The 21,967-nt window shown below is 39.7% G+C and overlaps 1 long non-coding RNA gene across 4 annotated transcripts in view; it reads left to right on the top strand.

Moving 5' to 3' along the window:
• The first annotated feature begins 10,547 nt into the window (after positions 1-10,547).
• Positions 10,548-21,967, top strand: part of LOC118354156 (uncharacterized) — a 67,582-nt gene continuing 56,162 nt past the window's right edge. For all 4 annotated transcript variants that reach the window (XR_007403711.1, XR_007403710.1, XR_007403713.1 and 1 more), the window contains exons 1-3: positions 10,548-14,606; positions 15,010-15,947; positions 19,566-19,977. This is a non-coding gene — a long non-coding RNA (uncharacterized LOC118354156). The remainder of the gene's footprint in view (positions 14,607-15,009; positions 15,948-19,565; positions 19,978-21,967) is intronic.

The following is a 21,967-nucleotide window of genomic DNA, read 5'->3' as shown; positions in this document are numbered from 1 at the left end:
AACTCCCAGTGCTCATCCTGTCAAGTGCCCCCCTCAGTGTCCATCACCCAGTCACCCCATCCCGCGACCTGTCTCCCCTTCCACTACCCCTCGTTCGTTTCCAATACTTAGGAGTCTCTCATGTTCTGTCTCCCTCTCTGATATTTCCCACTCATTTTCCCTCCTCTCCCCTATAATCCCTTTCACTATTTCTTATATTCCCTGAATGAATGAAACCATATAATGTTTGTCCTCCTCTGATTGACTTTCCTCACTCAGCATAACACCATCCCATTCCATCCACGTTGAAGCAAATGATATTCATCCTTTCTAATGGCTGAGTAATATTCCATCGTATACATAGACCACATCTTCTTTATCCATTCATCTTTTGATGGACACCGAAGTTCCTTCCACAGTCTGGCTATTGTGGACATTGCTGCTAGAAACATCGGGGTGCAAGTGTCTCGGTTTTTCACTGCATCTGTGTCTTTGGGGTAAATCTCCAGCAGTGCAATTGCTGGGTCATAGGACAGTTCTATTTTTAACTCTTTGAGGAACCTCCACACAGTTTTCCAGAGTGGCTGCACCAGTTCACATTCCACCAACAATGCAAGAGGGTTCCCCTTTCTCCACATCCTCTCGAACATTTGTTGTTTCCTGCCTTGTTAATTTTCACCATTCTCACTGCTTTGAGGTGGTATCTCATTGTGGTTTTGAATTGTATTTCCCTGATGGCAAGTGATGCAGAGCATTTTCCATGTGCTTGTGGGCCATGTCTTTGTCTTCTTTTTTTTTTAATTTTTTTTAATTTATTTATGATAGGCACACAGTGAGAGAGAGAGAGGCAGAGACACAGGCAGAGGGAGAAGCAGGCTCCATGCACCAGGAGCCCGACGCGGGATTCGATCCCGGATCTCCAGGATCGCGCCCTGGGCCAAAGGCAGGCGTGAAACCGCTGCGCCACCCAGGGATCCCCATGTCTTTGTCTTCTTTGGTGAGATTTCTGTTCATGTCTTTTGCCCATTTCATGATTGGATTGTTTGTTGTTTTGCTGTTGAGGTTAATAAGTTCTTTATAGATCTTGGAAACTAGCCCTTTATCTGATATGTCATTTGCAAATACCTTCTCCCATTCTGTAGGTTGTCATTTAGTTTTGTTGACTGTTTCTTTTGCTGTGCAGAAGCTTTTTATCTTGATGAAGTCCCAGTAATTCATTTTTGCTTTTGTTTCCCTTCCCTTCATAGATGTATCTTGCAAGAAGTTGCTGTGGCCAAGTTCAAAAAGGGTGTTGCCTGTGTTCTCCTCTAGGATTTTGATGAATTCTAATATCATATTTAGATCTTTTAACCATTTTGAATTTATCTTTGTGTATGATTTAAGAGAATGGTCTAGTTTCATTCTTTTGCATGTGGCTGTCCAATTTTCCCAGCACCATTTATTGAAGAGAATTTAATGAAGACCTTCATTTTTCCAGTGGATAATCTTTCCTGCTTTGGTAATTATTAGTTGACCAGAGAGTTGAGGGCCCATTTCTGGGTTCTCTATTCTGTTCCATTGATCTATGTGTCTGTTTTTGTGCCAGTACCACACTGTCTTGATGACCACAGGTTTGTAGTACAAGCTGAAATCTGGCATTGTGTTGCCCCTGGCTTTGGTTTTCTTTTTCAATATTCCCCTGGCTATTCGGGATCTTTTCTGATTCCACACAAGCCTTAAGATGAATTGTTCCAACACAGGGAAGAAAGTCCATGGTATTTTTTTTTATTCATAGAGATGCAGAGAGAGAGAGAGAGAGAGGCAGAGACACAGGCAGAGGGAGAAGCAGGCTCCATGCAGAGAGCCTGAGGTGGGACTCGATCCAGGGTCTCCAGATCAGGCCCCGGGCCGCAGGCGGTGCTAAACTTCTGTGCCACCGGGGCTGCCCAGTCCATGGTATTTTGATAGGGATTGCATTGAACATGTAAATTGCCCTGGATAGCATAGACATTTTCACAATATTAATTCTTCCAATCCATGAGCACGGAATATTTTTCCATCTCTTTGTGTCTTCCTCAATATCTTTCAGAAGTATTTTGTAGTTTTTAGGGTATAGATCCTTTACCTCTTTAGTTAGGTTTATTGCTAGTATCTTATGCTTTTGGGTGTAATTGTAAGGGTTTGATTCCTTAATTTCTCTTTTTTCAGTCTCATTGTTAGTGTATAGAAATGCCACTGACTTCTGGGCATTGATTTTGATCCTGCCACACTGCCAAATTGCTGTATGAGTTCTAGAAATCTTGGGGTGGAGGCTTTTGGGTTTTCTATGTACAGTATCATGTCATCTGCAAAGACGGAGAGTTTGGCTTCTTTTTGCCAATTTGAAAGCCTTTTATTTCTTTCTGTCATCTGATTGCTAAGGCTAGGACTTCTAATAATATGTTGAGTAGCAGTGGTGAGAGTGGACATCCCTGTCTTGTTCCTGATCTTACGGGAAAGGCTCTCAGTGTTTCCCCATTGAGAATGATATTTGCTGTGGGCTTTTCTAGATGACTTTTAAGATGCTGAGGAATGTTCCCTCTATCCCTGCACTCTGAAGGGTTTTGTTCAGGAATGGATGCTGTATTTTGTCAAATTCTTTCTCTGCATCTATTGAGAGGATCATATTGTTCTTGTTTTTTCTCTTGTTGATATGATCTATCACGTTGATTGCTTTACGAGTGTTGAACCAGTCATACATCCGGGGGATAAATCCCACTTGGTCATAGCGAATAATCTTCTTAATGTATTGTTGGATCCTATTGGCTAGTATCTTGTCGAGAATTTTTGCATCTGAGTTCATCAGTGGTATTGGTGTAAAATTCTCCTTTTTGGTGGGCTCTTTTGTTTTGGAATTAAGGTGATGCTGGCCTCATAGAATGATTTTGGAAGTATTCCATCCCTTTCTATCTTTTGGAACAGCTTTAGTAGAATAGGTATTGTTTCTTCTTAAACATTTGATAGAATTCCCATGGGAAGCCATCTGGCCCTGGACTTTTGTGTCTTGGGAGGTTTTTGATGACTGCTTCAATTTCCTCTCTGGTTATTGGCCTGTTCAGGTTTTCTATTTCTTCCTGTTCCAGTTTTGGTAACTTGTGGTGTTCTAGAAATGCGTCCATTTCTTCTAGATTGCCTAATTTATTGGCATATAGCTGCTCATAATACGTTTTTAAAATTGTATGTATTTCATTGGTATTGATTGTGATTTCTCCCCTTTCATTCATGATTTTATAATTGGAATATTTTCTAATTTCTTTTGAATGAGGCTGACTAATGGTTTATCTATCTTATGAATTCTTTCAAAGAACCGACTCCTGGTTTTTTTGATCTGTTCTACAGCTCTTCTGGTCTCTATTTCGTTGAGTTCTACTCAGATCTTTATTAACTCTCTTCTTCTGCTGGGTGTAGGTTTTATTTGCTGTTCTTTCTCCAGTTCCTTTAGGTGCAAGATTAGCATGTGTATTTGAATTTTTTCCAATTTCTTGAGGGAGGCTTGTATTGTGATGTAGTTCCCTCTTAGGACTGCTTTTGCTGTATCCCAAAGATTTTGAAAGGTTGTGTCTTCGTTTTCATTAGTTTCCATGAATCTTTTAATTCTTCTCTAATTTCCTGGTTGACCCTTTCATCTTTTGGCACGGTACTCTTTAACTTCCATGTGTTTGAGTTTCTTCCAAATATCTCCTTGTGATTGAGTTCTAGTTTCAAAGCATTGTGGTCTGAAAGTATGCAGGGGACAATCTCAATCTTTTGGTATTGGCTGAGACCCGATTTGTGACCCCGTATGTGGTTTATTCTGGAGAAAGTTTCACATGCACTTAAGGAGAATGTGTATTCAGTTGCATTTGGATGCAAAATTCTGTATATATAGGTGAAATTTGGTCCAGTGTATCATTTAAGGCCCTTGTTTCTTTGGTGATGTTGTGCTTAGAAGATCTGTCATTTGCAGAAAGTGCCATGTTAAAGCCTCCCACTATTAGTGTATTATCTAAGTGTGTCTTTATTTCGGTTATTAATTGACTGATATACTTGGCAGCTCCCACATTAGGGGCATAAATATTCATGATTGATAGGTATTCTTGTTTGATAGACACTTTAAGTATGATACAGTGTCCCTCTTCATCTCTTGTTACAGTCTTTCGGATAAACTTTAATTTATCTGATGTGAGGATTGCTACCCCTGCTTTCTTTTGAGGACCATTTGAATGGTAACTTGTTCTCCACCCTTTCATTTTCAGACTGGATGTGTCCTTAGCTCTCAAATGAGTCTCCTGTAGACAGCAAATAGATGGGTTTTTTAATTTTATTTTTTTTCCAGGCCGAAGCCCTGTGTCTTTTGATGGAATCATTTAGCCCATTCATGTTCAGAGAAACTATTGAAAGATATGAATATAGTGTCATCGTAATACCTATTCAGTCTCTGTTTTTAGGGATTATTTATTTGGGTGTCCTCTTCTTTTTACAGTGTTCCCCTTAATATTTCTTGCAGAGCTGGTTTTGTGGTCACATACTCTTTCAGTTTTTGCCTATCTTGGAAGCTCTTTATCTCTCCTCCTGTTTGGAATGGCAGCCTTGCTGAATAAATATTTTTGGCTGCATGTTCTTCTCATTTAGTACCATGAATATATTCTGTCAGCCCTTTCTGGCCTGCCAGGTCTCTGTGGAGAGGTCTGCTGTTAATCTGATATTTCTCCCCATATAAGTTAAGAATCTCTTGTCTCTGGCTGCTTTAAGGATTTTCTGTTTATTTTTGGAATTTGCAAGTTTCGCTATTAAATGTCAAGGTGTTGAACAGTTTTTATTGATTTTGGGGGGTGACCTCTCTATTTCCTGGCTCTAAATGCCTGTTTCCCTCCCCAAATTAGGGAAGTTCTCAGCTATTATTTGTTTAAATATACTTTCTGGTTCTCTCTCCCTCTTGGCGTCTTCTGGAACCCCAGTTGTTTCCTGAGGCTGTCATTTATTTCCCTTAACCTTTCCCCATGGTTTTTAAATTGTTTTTCTCTTTTTTCCTCAGCTTTCTTCCTTGCTATCACCTTGTCTTCTATGTTACTCACTCTCCCCCCCTCATTAACCCTAGCTGTTAGGACATCAGTTTGGCTAGCATCTCATTTAATTTATTTTTAATTCCAACCTGATTAGAGCTAAATTCTGTAGTAACAAAGTCTCTAGAGTCCTTTATGCTTTTTTTCGCCAGAGCCACCAGGAGCTTTATAATTGGGCTTCTGAATTGGCTTTCTGATATCAAATTGTAACCCATTTTCTGTAACTCTGTTACAGAGAGTACTGTTTCGCTTCTTTCTTTTGTGGTTAATTCTTCTAGTCATTTTGTTCAGTGCACAGTGGCTGTGTGAACGGGCTGAGTCAGGAATATCAGTCACGACCTAAGTAAATTTCACCGTAGATGATTCTGATGAGGTCAGAGACCAGAAAATGAAAACGAAGATGAGAACAAAATTAAAGGAAAGGGCCACTAAAGTGAAAAATAAATTTTTAAACAAAGCAATAAAAGATAAAAGGCCAAAAATACCATAGAAGAAGGAAAAAGTAAAAAAATAAAATAAAATAAAACAAAACAAAAAACAAAAGAGGAAAAAGAGAAAAAAGAAAAGAAAAAAGGGAGATGGTGGTGGTGACGAAGTTGTAGTGGAGGGAGAACGTAGTCTACCTGAGGGGTCCTAGAGGTTGATCCTCTTGGTTCTGAGTATATTAAGTTCTGTATGTTAGAAGATGCTCAGTTCTAAATTTATATAAACCAGAAATACATGTAGAGAGCCCCACCAATGACCACCAAAACATAAATGAAATAAAAGAGGGGGGCAGAATGGGAATGCAGAGAGAGTATAATCTCACAGAATGAACCAGCACGGTATACCACTTGGTTCTGGGTGCATGCTGGCATGGTTTAGAAGGTATGAACTTGTGCCATTGTAGAACAAAATGAGGCAGAGAGAAAACACAAAACAAAACAAAAACCATATCTTGTATATATCCCAAAATTGAGTATGTTGTAGGGAATCTAGAAGTGGAAAGTATATCTAGGACGTGTCATTGTAGAAATTTGAAAGTCAAAAAGGAAGCATCTTAAAAATGAAGAGTTGGTAAAATATTGTAGTAAGGTGGGAAAGAGGAAAAAAAAGAAAATTTACAGTCTGATATAAAAACAAGTTGTAGTGGAATAGGCAGGAAAAAAATAGGAGGGGTACCCTCTGGTTCTATATCGTGTAAATCCCTGGACTTGCCCTGGAGCTTTCCAGTGCTGCTCGGTGAACTTGCTCTTGCCCTGACCTTCCAGCTGGTCTTCGGGGGAGGGGCTGCTGTGCTGACTCGCAGGTGTGTGCACCTGGGCGCTGCCCCGCCCCCCTGCCGGGTGTAGGGCTCAGGGGGAGCTGTTGCCCCGGTGAGGCCCCTGTCCCCTGGCAGCCCCGCCTCTCCCAGGCACAGGGTGACACCAGGAGGGACAACCCCACAGGCGGCGGCCAGGTCTCCCCAGCCCTGGAGTCCGCTCCCGCCGTGACCACCGCGGCTCCCAGTCCGCAGGGGCCTGGGTGCTCCCGGGGCGGGGGCGCCGATCTGCACAGGTCGGGGCGCCGGAGCAGGAGCGTCCTCGCTGTCCTGGGCCCTCCCCGCCTCGGCCCGTCCCGGGGCAGCGCAGGATCCCGGCTGTGTCCCCCGGAGGCCTGGGGTCCGGGGCCTGCGCCGCTGGAGTCGCGCTCCCGGGGAGCCCCCTCCGCCCGGAGCCCCGCCCGACCCTCCGGCTGCTCCCCCAGGCCCCGCGGGGCGCGCTCCGGCCCTTTACGGAGATGGGCGGCTGTGGGGCGCGCTCTCCCCGGCGCCCCGGGATCCCGCCCGGGTCCCTGCTGAGCGCCTTTCCGTCCGGGAAGAGTCGTGGGGATTGTCAACGTGCCCGCTTCCCGGGCGGGGCGCCCTGTCCCGAGGCTCTCCCCGGCCTCGGCGGCTCCTCGCGGCCCTCCCCCACCGGATTCTTTTTTATTTTATTGTTTTCCGCCTTCCTGCCTTGTCAGAAGCGAAAAGCCTTCTCTCTGTAGCGTTCTTTACATCTCAGTTCGAATTTGAGGTGTTCAGGATGGTTTGAAAGTTATCTAGGGGTGTTGGTGGGGCCGGTGTGTGGAGGACCCCACTCCTTTGCATCCTGGCCCGCCCCCGTTGCCATTGTTTCAGATGCTCGGGTCAAAGACTTCAAAATCATATGGATTCATCTTTTTTTTACATTTTGTAACTGATGCCAGTTATTTCTATCATGTCTGCCTTTAAAATATAACCAGAATGCCTCGTTTTTATCTCCTCATTACCTCCCTGGTCCAGACCATTATCATTCCTTATCGGAATTTTTGAAATCTCCTTTTCTTGCTGATGTCACCTTATTTTTATCTTTTCTCAGTACAGTAGCCATGGGGATGGGATTAAGTCAGAATTTGTTAAAGCATCCCTAATTGTTTCCAATACCTCAAAATTAAGGCCAAAAAATTAAAGTGATTGCTCTGAGTTTACCTAGTTGTCAGGTTTTCTAGGACACCTCCCTTGATCACCATCTGTGAATTTTCAACCCTACTCTGTCATGCTCTATTCCTTTCTCTTTTTTTTTTGCCTTATTATCATTAAATGAATTATATATGTCTTACCTATTTCTTTTGTTTTTCAATATCTCACCTAGTATCCCTACCTTTCTCACTCACATTATTTAAATGCCATGAAGACAGAGATTTTTTTCTGTTTTCTTTTCCCCATTTTACTTTTCTGTCTTCTTAGAAGACTCTATACCTGTGCCAAACATATAGTGTGTACGCAGTACATCTTTGTCAAGTGAATGAAGAGTGAATGAATGAGTACTTGTTATTCTGTTGTCATAATTTCCTGTTTATAAATTTCCCGTGCTAGATTTTAGGCTCCCTATTGGTGAGCACTATATATATATATATATATATATATATATATATATATATATATATGTATTTTATATGTATATACATAATATTTAATGTAGGATGTGTTGAGAAATGTGAAGAGTCTGAAACTTTACTTATAAGCTAGCAAGTTAGCCTGTGTAGTTCTATGGATGCTGCCAAAATAGGTGAGACTTCTGGTTCAGAGACTAAAGGATTCATTATTAATGGTGTAACACCCAGCATAAATGTCCTGTTTGCCTTAGTTCCTCTTGCTCCCTGAGTCCCAGGAGCAGCTCAGAGGGGCCCAGGCTGATATGCATGAGAAATAGGTTATGCATCACAGCTAAGAAAGCCTGTGTTTATGGAACCCAAATCTTATAGTGGGATTCAAGCAAATGTGTCTGACCTATGTTTAAGAGGAGTACATTTTCCTTATTATATTATACAAGATAATAATTTGCCCTCTCTTATAGATGGAGTCACTACCTCTATTTTTCATGAGCATTTACTATTTTAATATCCTTAAAAGGATGGTCTGGAACAAAGGGGCAGTTAATGGCTCAGCTTATAGGACATGCAGAAACATGAGAGACCCTGGAGAATTATGTCCCAATAGTACCTCTGCTGGTCAGATTACAGGAGACCCTTAAAACCATGTGTAGAATAATGTAATTAATAATTGCTACTTCAAATGCAATAATTTTGAATGTAAAGTGTTACTGTTTGTGCATTGGTGTTCCTTTAAAAGATTTCATCTATTTATTCATATAGCAGTCTTTTTTATTTCATGGTACTTTTACAAATATTTGACTATTTTATGCTTTAAATAACTAATGAATATTAACTTTTGATGAAGACTACAGTTATTTTAACATTACAACTCCAAAATTATTATAACTCCTTTTGAATGCGTGAAAAAGCCTGAAGCTCAAAGAAATACGATGAGTAGAGAACATATTCTAAAATAGTATGCATAGTTTTAATGTATTTAAAGCTTATAATAACCTCTGCTTAATCAAATCAAATAAAGTAGAACCTCAATGTACTAGAACACTCAAATAACTTTTGTCCTCCTTCATGTAACTTTCAAGGAGGGTCATGAAATCTAGCAAGAAAGAGAGATAAACAGGGAGAGTTAACCTAGTGGACTTACAGTTATCATAGCTACGCCTCAGAGATATTGTGGTTTTTGTTCCAGACCACTGCAGCTAAGCAAGTATCACAATAAAATCTATTCTTTGCTTTTCCAGTGCATATAAAAATTATGTTTGCACTATACCTTAGCCTGTTAAGTGTGCAGTAGTATTATGTCTAAAGAAACAATGTACATACCTTAATTAAAAAGTACTTTATTGTTAGAAAATTCTATCATACAAATTTTCAAGGAGTCATAATTGTTTGTTGGTGGAAGGTCCTGCTTCTACGTTGATTGCTGCTGCCTGGTCTGGGTGGTAGTCACTGAAGGTTGGAGTAGCTGTGCCAATTTGCTAAAATCAGACAGCAATGAAATTTGCTACATCAATTGGCTCTTCCTTTCATGAACAGTTCTCTGTAGGATATGGTGCTATTTGATAGCATCTTACCCGCAGTACAACCTCTTTCAAAATTGGAGTCAGTCTTCTCAAACCTTGCTGCTGCTTTATCAACTAAGTTTATGTAATATTCTGAATCCCTTATTGCCATTTCAACAGTCTTTACAGATTCTTTCCCAGGAGTAGGAATAGGTTACGTCTCAAGAAATCATATTCTTTTTTCATCCATAAGAAGCAACTCCTAATCTGTTCAAGTTTTTCCCCCCACTTTTAAAGGCATCATTTTTGGCATTAGTACTTTTTTAAAAATTTTAAGTTTTTGCTTAGATTCTAGTTGGTTAGCATGTGGTTCAATATTGGTTTCAGAAGTAGAGTACAGTGATTCATTACTAATGTATAAAATCATGTGCCCATCACAAGTGCAACCAATAATACTCATCACCCAATTCACCCATCTCCCCTCCAGCAGCCCTCAGTTTGTTCTCTGTAGCTAAGAGTCTCCTGTGGTTTGCTTCTTTTTTTGTTTTCCCTTCCCCTATGTTCATCTGTCTTATTTCTTAAATTCCACATATAAGAGAGATGATATGGTATTGATCTTTTTCTAACTGACTTATTTCATCCAAGTTTTATTATGAGATTGCAGCAGTTCAGTCACAACTTCAGGTTCTACCTCTAATTCTAGTTCTCCTGCTGTTTCCACCCCATCTGCAGTTATTTCCTCCACTGAAGTCTTGAGCCCCTCAAAGTCATCCCTGGGGTTTAGAGTCAACTTCTTCCAAATTCCTATTTCTGTTGATATTTTGAATGCTTCTCACGAATCACAAATGTTCTTAATAGCATTTAGCGTGGTCAGTCCTTTCCAGAAGGCTTTCAATGGACTTTTCCCACATCCATCAGAGAAATCAGTATCTATGGCATCTATAGCTGTATGAAATGTGTTTCTTAAATATTAAGCCTTGAAAGTTGAAAATGACCACTTGATCCATGGGCTGCAGAATGGATGTTGTATTAGAGGTAGAAAAACAGCATTAATCTCACTGTACCTCTCTGTCAAAGCCCTTGGGTGCCCAGGTGCGTTGTTAGTGAGCAGTCATATTTTGAAACGAATCTTTTTTTTTCTGAGCAGTCAGTTCAACAGTGGACTTAAAACATTCAAGAAATCATGTCATAAATAGATGTACGGTCATCTAGGCTTTGCAGTTCCATTTATAGAGCACAGATAGAAGGGATTTAGCATAATTCTGAAGGGCCCTAGGAATTTCATAACAGTAAATGAGCATTGGCTTTGGCTTAAAGTCATCAGCTACATTAGCCCCTAACTTAGAGAGTCAGCCTGTCCTTTGATGCTTTAAGGCCAGACATTGACTTCTCTCTAGCTATGAAAGTCCTAACGTCCACTATGAGGCTGTTTAATCTACATTGAAAATCTGCGGTTCAGTGTGGCTGCCTTCATTAATTCTCTTTGCTACAACTTCTGGATACCTTGCTGCAGCTTCTGCATCAGCATTTGTTGCTTCACCTTGCACTTTTATGTCATAGAGATGGCTTCTTTCCTTAAACTTCATGAAATAACCTCTGCTAGCTCAGACTTTTCTTCAGCAGCTCAACTAATTAATTATTAGGACTTTTTTTTCAGAACAGTTTTCAAGTCACAGAAAAGTTGAGGAAAAAGTAGAGATTTCCCACATACCTCTCCTGCCCTAAACACACACACACACACATACACACACACACAGAGAGAGAGAGAGAGAGAGAGAGAGAGAGAGGAGAGAGAGAGAGCGTCTCCTACATCAGATTTCCCAGCGGGCAGGGGAGGGGGGCATTTGCCACAACTGATGATTCGACACTGATACATCATAATTACTCAAAGCCCAGTATGATCCACTCTTGGTGTGATACATTCTGTGGGTTTGGAAGAATGTGTGGTAAAATCTATTTGTCAATATGGTATCATACATAGTATTTTCATGACATTGCTCTTGTATTGAAAATACTCTTGTGAATCACCTCATCAGCCTTCCCCCCACCTCTAAATTCTGGCAACCACTCCTCCTTTTACTCTTTTCATATTTTTGCCTTTTCCAGAATGTTAAATAGTTGAAAGCCTACAGTATGGAGCCTTTTCAGCCTGGTTTCTTTCACTTAGTAATATGCATTTAAGTTTCCTCCATGGCTTTTCATGGATTGATAGCTCATTTATTTTTAGTGCTGAATAACACTCCACTGTCTGGGTATAGTACAGTTTGTCCATTCACCTATTGAGGGACTTTTTTTTTTTTTTTTGCTTCCATGTTTTGGCAGTTAGGAATTGCCATGTACAGGTTTCTGTGTGGATGTGTTTTGGGCTCCTTTGGGTATATATCAAAGAGTACCCTTCTTTAAATTTTTAAGTCTTTGCATGAGACCCAAATTATCAGCTCCAGTGCTTTGCTCATTTCATGTTTATTTCTTATACATGATTCTCTGTAGGAATCATCTCAAACCATCAAAGAAGTTCTAACAGTGAGTCTGATATAAGACCATCTGATTCTGTATCCATCACCCTGCCAAGGTTCCTTGGCTCCTACATAAATTTAATTTCTTCTCTCCTAGTGAAAAGCTCTCAACGTGACAGTGATAGTGTAGGGTGATGGACCTGTGTGTCTTTCTACCAAATATCCCCTAACATCCTTTCCTTGGGGGTAGCTACTATAATTATATTTATATAACTAATAGTGGCAACAAGAGTAATTTTACTGAAAATAATTAAAAGCTGCTATAGAGTCACTAGGTTTTTTACTCATATCCATAGAAATAGAAATAGACAAATAAGTTTTAGAAACTTTATGTCAGGGACACCTGGGTGGGTCAGTGGTTGAGCGTCCACCTCTGGCTCAGGGCATGATCCTGGGGTCTGGGATCGAGTCCTGCATCAGGCTCCTGTGGGAATCTTGCTTCTCCCTCTGCCTACGTCTCTGCCTCTCTCATGAATAAATAAATAATATCTTAAAAAATTAAAAAAGAAACTATGTCAACAGATATCCTATGATGAGCATAACAGCTTCTAGCACAAAGCTTGGTATACAATAAACCCTGAAGTAGTGATAACTATGGTTCTTGCAAATTATGCTGTTTCTGATAATGATGATAATTAAGAAAGTCAATAGTGAGGCTCCAGAAAAGTGAACAATCTTTGAACCTCAATTGTTAAAATTTACCCAGAATATTATATCTCTAAGTCAGAAAAGACTGTTTTTTTAAGATTATTTATTCATTTATTTATGAACAACACTGAGAGAGAGACAGAGACTTAGGCAGAGGAAGAAGCAGGCTCCTTGCAGGGAACCCAATGTGGGACTCAATCCTGGACCCTGGGATCACGACCTGAACTGATGGCAGTTGCTCAACTGATGAGCCACCCAGGCGTCCCGACATACAGAATTTTTAATAGCTGTTCTTATGAAGTGTATATTTGGTTAACAGCTAGCTAAATTAATTTCAGCTGGTTTATTACATCTCTGAACAGCTGAGGTGAGTTTTTAAAATGTGTATAGAAATCTAAATATTTGGGAACACAGTATATTAGATAGGCATATTTAAATTTTAGCAGCAAAGCATCTGTTAAAAATTGCTGTCTTTGATGGATCTTATCTAATAAAACTAGAAAATTGCCACAGTGGTTTCTGAAATTTTACCACCATTAGTATATTCATTTATTTCTACATTGGTATCTCCTTGGATAGCAGACAATAGACAATAAGGCTCCCTTTCCAGGTAACTATGTGTGATAGCTATTCCATAGTAGCAATAACTTGTTTTCTTTCTGTATTTTCGTAAAAGAACTCCTGGATCCTTTTTTTTTAAGATTTTATTTATTCATGAGAGACAGAGAGGCAGAGACATAGGCAGAGGGAGAAGCAGGCTCCCCGCAGGAACCTGATGTGGGACTTGATCCCTGGACCTGAGATCATGCCCTGCGCCGAAGGCAGATGCTCAACCACTGAGCCACTCAGGTGTCCCCCTTTGTTTTTTTTTTAATTGTCTGAAAAAGGAATCAAAAGCATTACTTTCTCAGGGATTGAAATGGCAACTACATACTTTGAAACCACTGAAATCTAGGTATATTTATGAGTTATTTATATATTATGTATTTATAAACAGAGATGGCCTATAAAAATGTAGTTTTAAATATTCTTAGTATTTTTCCCCTAACTTGTCATAATTATCATTGGAGTGAAAAATCTTTGGATTTCAATCCATTTACATAGTTTCCTAACTCTATGACCTTAGTTAGATTAATAACTTCCCTGAACTTTCCTTTCTTCCTTGGGCTATTGTGAAAGTTGGATCTATATAAAGTGTTTAGTACAGGGTCTATGACATAGGTATCTATTAAATATTAGCTATAATTCATACTATTATTATAACTTCTCAGTCCTGCCTTTCTCTTCCTCTTTTCTAATGGCTTTGTGGAAATTAACTATTTCTTACCTATTTCCTGAAAAGTGGGTCAAATTATTCTGCCCTATAAATATTATGCAATGCATATAATACTTTGGGAAATATTAAGCTCTACAAAATTGGTGGTGAACGTAATATTAATTATAATAATCTTGGTTTTTCAAATTTTAATCTTTTTGAAGTAGCTACTTTTCATATTTTAGTATAAAATAATCTGTAGGAACAATGAAGTCTTCCAAATAATGTCATAGTGGCAGAGAAATAACATGAGTATCGAATAAATTAGGTAGACCTTGGCAATTCTATACTCAATATAGCTGAATAATGATGTTTCTTTGAAAAATTATTTGGTAAAAATGTAATTTCTTAAATTGATAATTCTGCTTTATTAATTTTTCAGTATGGAAAGCACAACTCTGGTTTTTATTTCTTTCAGATCAGATAGGATCCATTTTTTCCTCAAATGTATCCTTTAATGTACTTAGAGAAGTATAACAAGGTGATTTCAGTTGAGCTTTACGATTCTAAAGTATATGAATACTCCGGAGAGCCATCCTAGGAGTCACATTTTGTTTTTCAGGCTCCAAATGTGACTTTGAAGCAGATAGCTGTGGTTGGTTTGAAGCAATTAGTGGTGACCATTTTGATTGGGTATGGAACTCTAGAAGTAACCTTTCGGCTGAATTTGAGCAACAGGCTCCACCTAGGGATCATACTCCCAACACAACTGAAGGTAATAAGCAAGGAGAGGCTTTTGTTCACCCTTGGTCAGGCCTGTTAAGAGAAAGATAAGCATTTAAAGCTCTATGTTACTGCAACAAATAGTGTGACAAATAGCTAAATAGTGTCAATTACGTTTATGTTGTTAGTGTGAAATGACTCCTTTAAGGGTGGTGGGGAGGGAGTATAGATATGCTTTTGGCTGAATTCACTTAAATTATTAACTTTTTGCATGATTTTCAACCTGGAGGTAGATACTAGTTTAGTTTTCATAAGAGCAAATTTGACTCATCATATTTATTGATTTTTGATTGTATAGTCTTAATTTTAGTCAGACACAGAGCTTAGTACAAGGTTAAGAGGCAGGTGCCTCAACTCAGTCGGCTAACTTACAATTTGTATTTGTATCTCAATAGGGCATTTTATGTTCATTCTGAAGAAAGCAGAAGCTTGTCACAAGTTGCCAAACTCCAGAGCCCAACGTTTAGCCAGGCAGGACCTGGATGCATACTTTCCTTCTGGTAAATACTAAAAACTGTGGTCAGCTACCCCAGCAACCCGGTGGTTGCAGGCGTACTTCTGCACTTGTTAGACTTTATGATTTGCCCTTGGTTTGCCTTTAAAAATAGGTACTGTTATATTTATACAATTAGCATTTTACTTAGAAGCACATTATCAGTATTTGTTGTGTTCTTTCTTTAGATGAAAGAGACTCTTTCCCTCCAACAGTGGATTATAATTTAATTAACTCTGCCTCCTCTGTTCTAGATGGAACTCCTTGAGAAAGGCTCCCAGGGTCCTGGAGCCAGAGTATGCACCTCAGCAGATAAGCTCTCGCATATGAGCAGCAATGATTACTGCAAGAAATAAAGGCGTCCATTGTAGCTAATTATTAATCAACGGTTGACTGAGTGGAAGAGCCTATAAGTTAAATATTTAGTCTATGCAATAAATCATTTCCATTCCTTGTGTTTGTTCTTTTTCAGGTTTTATGACCATGGTCTGTCAGTGGGAGCAGCTGAGCTACAGCTACATGTGGAAGATTCCAACGACTCTACAGTACTCTGGAGAGTATTGTGTAACCAGGGCAACCAGTGGTCACAGGCCACTATTCAGCTTGGACGCCTTACTCAGCCCTTCCATTTGTCACTAGATAAAGTCAGTCTTGGCATTTATGACGGAGTCTCAGCTATTGATGACATCAGATTTGAAAATTGTACCCTTTCTCTTCCTGCAGAGAGCTGTGAAGAGCCGGACTTTTTCTGGTGTCGACGCAGCAAGGCTTGCATAGAAAAACTTCTGTTATGTGATTTGGTAGATGATTGTGGTGATCATACTGATGAGGTTGACTGTGGTAAGTGCTTTGTTGTTGTTATTATTATTATTATTATTATTATTTTGGTCCATCGTATTTTTACAGTGGAGATCTTGATTTGTTCACTGTTTTCTAGCCAATCAAGGCAAAGACAGGAAGCATTGTTCCAGAGTTGACGACCGTGATGAGTGGTTGATTAATCAGGTTACCGATATTTGTTATGTGGACTTATTAACTAGATACTATAGATAAAGTGCTAACCACAATGACTGAGTTTCAGATCTCATGGAATTTACAGTCTAATTGAGAAGTAGATATTATTCAAATATTGTTTTAAAAATACAAACTGGAAGCTTTGATGGGAGATACGGAGAGGAGTGCAGTGACTTTATAATAATGGTATTAAACTTTCTAAAGGAGATGACTTAGCTGAGATCTGAAAATAAAAAAGTCAAAGCATATATATGCAAAAGCCCTGATATGTGACCGTGTAGCAGATGGAGGCCAGCCAGTGCGGTAGGAGCGAGGAGGTGAAGGAGAGATAGGGTGCAGTATAAGGACAGAAATGTGAAGGAGGCCAGATTTGCAGATATTTATAGTCTATATTAGGAAAGTTTTTCTTCATTTGAGGGTTTTTAAGAAGGAAAGTGGTATAATAAAATTGGCATATTAAAACATGTCAGTGTAGATACAGAGTGATAAGTGGATTGGAGGAGAGTGGATTTGGGAGACCCATCAGGAGGCCATTGCGATAATCCACTGAGGAGGGGTGGGCAGCCTGTATCACAGCGGCAGTGATGGAGATGGAGGGACTGATGTTTGGGGAAATACTTAGGAGGGACATTTGATGATGTTTTGGCTATAGGGAGCAGGGAGTGCTGTGTCAAAGGTAAGTCTTGAGTTTCTGGTTTAAATTACCAGAAAGTTTATGGTATCTGATGATTGTATACATTTTATAATTTAATAAACCTAGCACCAGGTAGTGCCCATTGCACTTGCTCCTGAAAATGAATCAGAAGCTTATAGCTGTTTTTTACTTCAATTACAAAATCAATCAGAAAAAGAATTTGCATCTTTCTTTGTCCAGAAATAGCAACAATTCTTAAAATTCAAGCTATATGCCTATTACATTGAGAGGCTAATTATAAACCAAAGTGAAGCCATAAAATGCTTGGTGCATCATAGGAAACACTGCATTAAGAAACTTCCATATAAATTATTGTACAGCATGCTGCATATATGTGATCTTTGATACAGTCAGGTGGATTGAAGTCAGAATTACCATGCATCTCATTACACAACTAATTCTTTGAGTGGATATAAATAAAGTTGATAATTTAGACAATGGCTAACATAAGAAGTGTAACTTGTCCCCAAGGTAATTTATTTTTGCGGCTTTAGAAAGCTTTTTCATCTTTCTGAAGCTCTCCGAAGCCCACTCCTCAAAAAAAAAAAAAAAAAGCAAATTATCCTTAAAACTACTATTAACTTAGATGGAGTTATGTCAGTACAACTATAATAATCAAAATACTACTTGTGACTAAATATTAGTGAAAGAGAACAGTAGTGGTATCAGAGTGTCAGTTTCTCTCGCAGCTTTCCATATAAATGTGTTCCTGGATTCCATAGAAAGCATTAGGCATCCAGAAATCTATGTTTTATTTCCTAAATCTTCCTACGTTTAGAGATAGGGTTTTTTATTTGAAGGTGGAGCTACGTGCATTCCCTTTCAAAATAGAGATTGAACATACAGTCAATATGAAGACAGGCAATATCAAAATCTGTTGGCTTTAGTGCCAGTTTTATGTCAAAAAACTTAGCAGCTTGACATTCTCCTTCTGCTCCACAGCCAAAGATTGACACCCGGAGAGTATGCTGTGGGTCCCCAGTTCACGTCACAGCTGGGCTTGATTAGTCACAAGTGAGGAAATATCAAACAAAAGCTCATCTCCCATTTGACATTTACTCACTGGGCTCCCATCATTAGTTCTAAGCTCCTGTTCCGTGGTTTTCAAAGACAGATGATTTGTTCTAGCCCGGCTGCATTTATCCACATTTGCTTATATTTATTGTTTCAGAATATTTATTCCCCTTTGGCACCAAGTGCATTTACTAAGATGAATAGTGAAAGGACAGCTGACATTTATATGTTTAAAAAATATTAACTTCGGTGAATGAAGCTAAAATGTAAAACTATGCATTAATTCTAACTCCTGTTCCTTCTACCCAAATAATGCTAAATGTTTTTATTCTAAAAACAAATCCTTGTTGTCAACAAAATGTTCACATCCTGAAAATGACTACATTACTATATTCTGGAAATTGTGGTAGATAAGCTAGGTGACGAGGGGCTAGTCAATCCTTTATAAGTGCTTTGAATTCTTCTAGTGCCTGGAAGGAGTTTTAAGCTTAAAAGCTCCAGCTCAAAGGAGCTGCAATCCAGTGAGAAGAAAAGACTGCCTCTCAGGAGATGCTGCCAAGAGCCCGCAGCACAACAGGAGGCATAAATAGAGAAGGAGAGAGGAGTGAGGTGTTTAAGGCAAGTGGGGAAGGTGGTGTATGCTAAGAAAAGGCTGGCCAGGGACAAACAGGAAGTTAATTTAACTTGGGAAAGGTAAAGCTTGAAAGAAGAGCTTAGATTTCAGTTTGGATTAAATGAGCATGTATGTACAGGAAGAAAATGATAAATTGCCATGGAAGGCAGAAGAATGGTCTTTCTGGCACTGATGGAGGGAAATGTGGAATTGGGGCAAGATGAAACCAAAGGGAGGAGTTTTTCAGCCTGAGGTCTGGAAAATGCTGGCATCAGGATCATGTTGATACTTGTTAAAAATATGGATTGCTCGGTCCCCCATATCTAACCAGGTAGTGCTGGTATGGAGCTTCGCCATGGAGCAAGCAATTATGCTGTACACATCAGGTGATTCTGAAAGATTGGACTCTATTAAAGTATGACTCTTCAGTTCTGCATGTTAGAATCGCCAAGGGAGATAATGAATTATCTTGATGTTCAACCGCACTATTTGTGGCAGTTCAGTCAACATCTCCGGGGGGGCTGGGGGGCTCAGTTGGTTCAGCATCCAACTCTTGATTTCGGCTCAGGTCATAATCTCAGGGTTGTGAGACTGAGCCCCTGTAGGGCTCTGTGCTCAGTGGAGAGCCTGCTTGAGATTATCTCTCCCTCTGTCCCCTGACCCCCCTTTTCTCTCTCTAAAATAAATAAATCTTTAAAAAAATAAATCAACATCCCTCAAGATAAGTTCTGGAACTTCATGTTTTTTGTTTTGTTTTGATTTTTAACATTCACTGGTGATTGGGACATTTGGCTAAGGTTGAAATCGACTGAGCCAGAAGTTTATAGTATTGAGTCAGCCATGGTGCCCTCATCATTTGCATAAAGTTATAGTGCTGGAAATGGTGAAGGATGGGTATAAAAGGCATTTGGAAAATAATGGCTGAAGTAATGCCCCCCCCAGTCTATAAAATATTATTACTTGATATAAATCTAGGATTTATTCACTTTTTAAAAACTTTTAGTGTCACATTTAAAAAACATTAAAATCATTAACCTTGGCAGGAGCCAAATATCAACAAGTATTCTTAATCATGTTTTTTGTCCTTAATTATTTTTTTGTTGTTATTTCATGCCAATTTCAGTACCTGAGTTCCAATGTAACTTTGAAAATGGAATCTGTAACTGGGAACAAGATACAGAAGACGACGTTGATTGGACCAGGAAGCACGGTCCAACTTCAACACTTAATACAGGGCCAATGAAGGCTCATACCTTGGGCACAGCTAAAGGACACTATCTCTACATAGAATCTTCGGAGCCACAGGTTTTCCAAAACAGAGCTACTTTCCTCAGCCCTGTCCTCAATGCCACCGATGCAGGGGGCTGCACCTTCCGCTTATATTACCACATGTTTGGAAAGCATATTTATAGGCTGGCCATCTACCAGAGAGTTTGGAGTAACACAAGAGACAGCTGCTGTGGCAGATATTTGGGAATCAAGGCAACAGATGGATGAGGAAACGCCTCAATCTTTCCAGCAGGAAGCCTTTTCAGGTATAGATAATGGCTTTCGTAATGTGTATTTAAGATGCATTCAGAATGTCTAAGGAATATGAAAGATCACTATATCCTTGAATTAAAAGCCAGTGGAATTTGGTCAGAGTTATTTGGAAGTACATTTATCATGCAATTAAGGTTGTGCCAAAGCATGTTAAGTTGCTTTCCTCTTTGACTCCCCCCAATAATCTGTGATTAAAATTTTTTTTAAATTTTTATTTATTTATGATAGTCACACAGAGAGAGAGAGACAGAGAGAGAGGCAGAGACACAGGCAGAGGGAGAAGCAGGCTCCATGCACCGGGAGCCCGATGTGGGATTCGATCCTGGGTCTCCAGGATCACGCCCTGGGCCAAAGGCAGGCGCCAAACCGCTGCGCCACCCAGGGATCCCTGTGATTAAAATTTCTAAAGGTGGACACATGGCATTGGCAGCAGCTACAGGTCCCTCTGACTTTAAGTCATTTTTCTCTTGAAATAAAAAATCTGGAGGGAAAAAGAGTTTTGCGCAATATATGGTACTCTGCCAAATGTTCAGGTTCTAAAATCTGTGATTTTTAAATATTCCATCAGACTTTTCCACCTTTTATAGGTAAGCAGCAGAAATTCGAGAAGGGTGCATGCTGTGTTGGAGAATCACACAGCTACTCTGGGGCAGAGCCAGAGGTCTAGCTAGGTCTCCTCACTCGTGCTGAAATATTCTTTACTGTGATTCTCACCTACCTTCTCCTAAAAGGAAAACTTGGGGGCAGCCCGGATAGCTCAGCGGTTTAGCGCTGCCTTCAGCCCAGGGGCTGATCTGGAGTCCCGAGATCGAGTCCCACCTCAGGCTCCCCGTGAGGAGCCTACTTCTCCCTCTGCCTGTGTCTCTGCCTCTCTCTCTCTCTCTCTCCTCTCTGTGTTTCTCATGAATAAATGAATAAAATCTTAAAAAAATAAATAAAAGGAAAACTTGGAATGGTGGGTTTAAATGCTTACGTGGCTTTTAAGATTTTATGAAGGCAATTTCTATTATCTCTTGGATTCCCTTAGCAATTCCCTGAAGTGGGTAAGTCAGGATCTTTTTTATCAGTTTTACAAATATGAATAAAACATTTGGAGAGGTTGTTATTTATATCTGGCCAAATAGATGGTGCACAGCAGGATGGGGGCTTGGAATGGAATCTGCAGTTTCCAATTAATTCACATTCATTCCCTTTCTAATATATCATACAGCCTGTCATGTGTAGGAGGGTCGAATATTCTTTTTCTCTTTGCTCCAATAGATCTAGATGTAATATACAGGGAGGAACTCCTTACCACTCCTGGCTAAACTTTTTTTTTTACATGTACTGAATTTCTCTGTTCCCTTATTTAAAGCGCTGTTTCAACCTAAATATCTTGAGAGCCATGATAGAGGGGCGTCTGGGTGGCTGCATCAGTTAAGCATCTGCCTTGGGCTCGGGCCATGATCTCAGGTCCTGGGATCCAGCCCTGCATTGGGCTCCCGCTCACTAAGAAGCCTGCTTCTGCCTCTGCCTGCCACTCCTCTTGCTTATGCTCTCTTTCTCTGTGTCAGATAAATAAATAAAAGCTTTTTAAAAAGCCATCATAGATATACGTTGTATATGACTCACTAAAGAATACATTGAAATGGGTGATTTGTCCAGATAGACACAGGCGGAAATTATGAGAACTAGTCTGCTATATGTAGAGTGTTATTTTGCTGTTCAGCCATGTGGCAGGTGCATGTAATCACAAGAAATGAAATGGAAGGAAGGTTCTTCGACTTTTATTTAATAATGGATCACCCACTTCAAATTTAATCAGATGAATTGTAAGTTGGGTCAAACTAGTATCCTTCTGATATTTACTCAAGAGTTGGTTGCCAGGAGAAAATCACCTTGGCAAGGGAGCTGTTTCACATTCAGATGAACAGAGAACTAACCAAGGAATCCTTTAGTTATGAATCAAAAATATAGAAATTGGTGTGTGGAACCAATTTTGGG

Source organism: Canis lupus, chromosome 2, assembly GCF_003254725.2.
Source record: "Canis lupus dingo isolate Sandy chromosome 2, ASM325472v2, whole genome shotgun sequence".
Classification (NCBI taxonomy): domain Eukaryota; kingdom Metazoa; phylum Chordata; class Mammalia; order Carnivora; family Canidae; genus Canis; species Canis lupus.
Note: the sequence above shows the minus strand (reverse complement) of the source record. Positions and strands in the feature narration are given on the sequence as shown.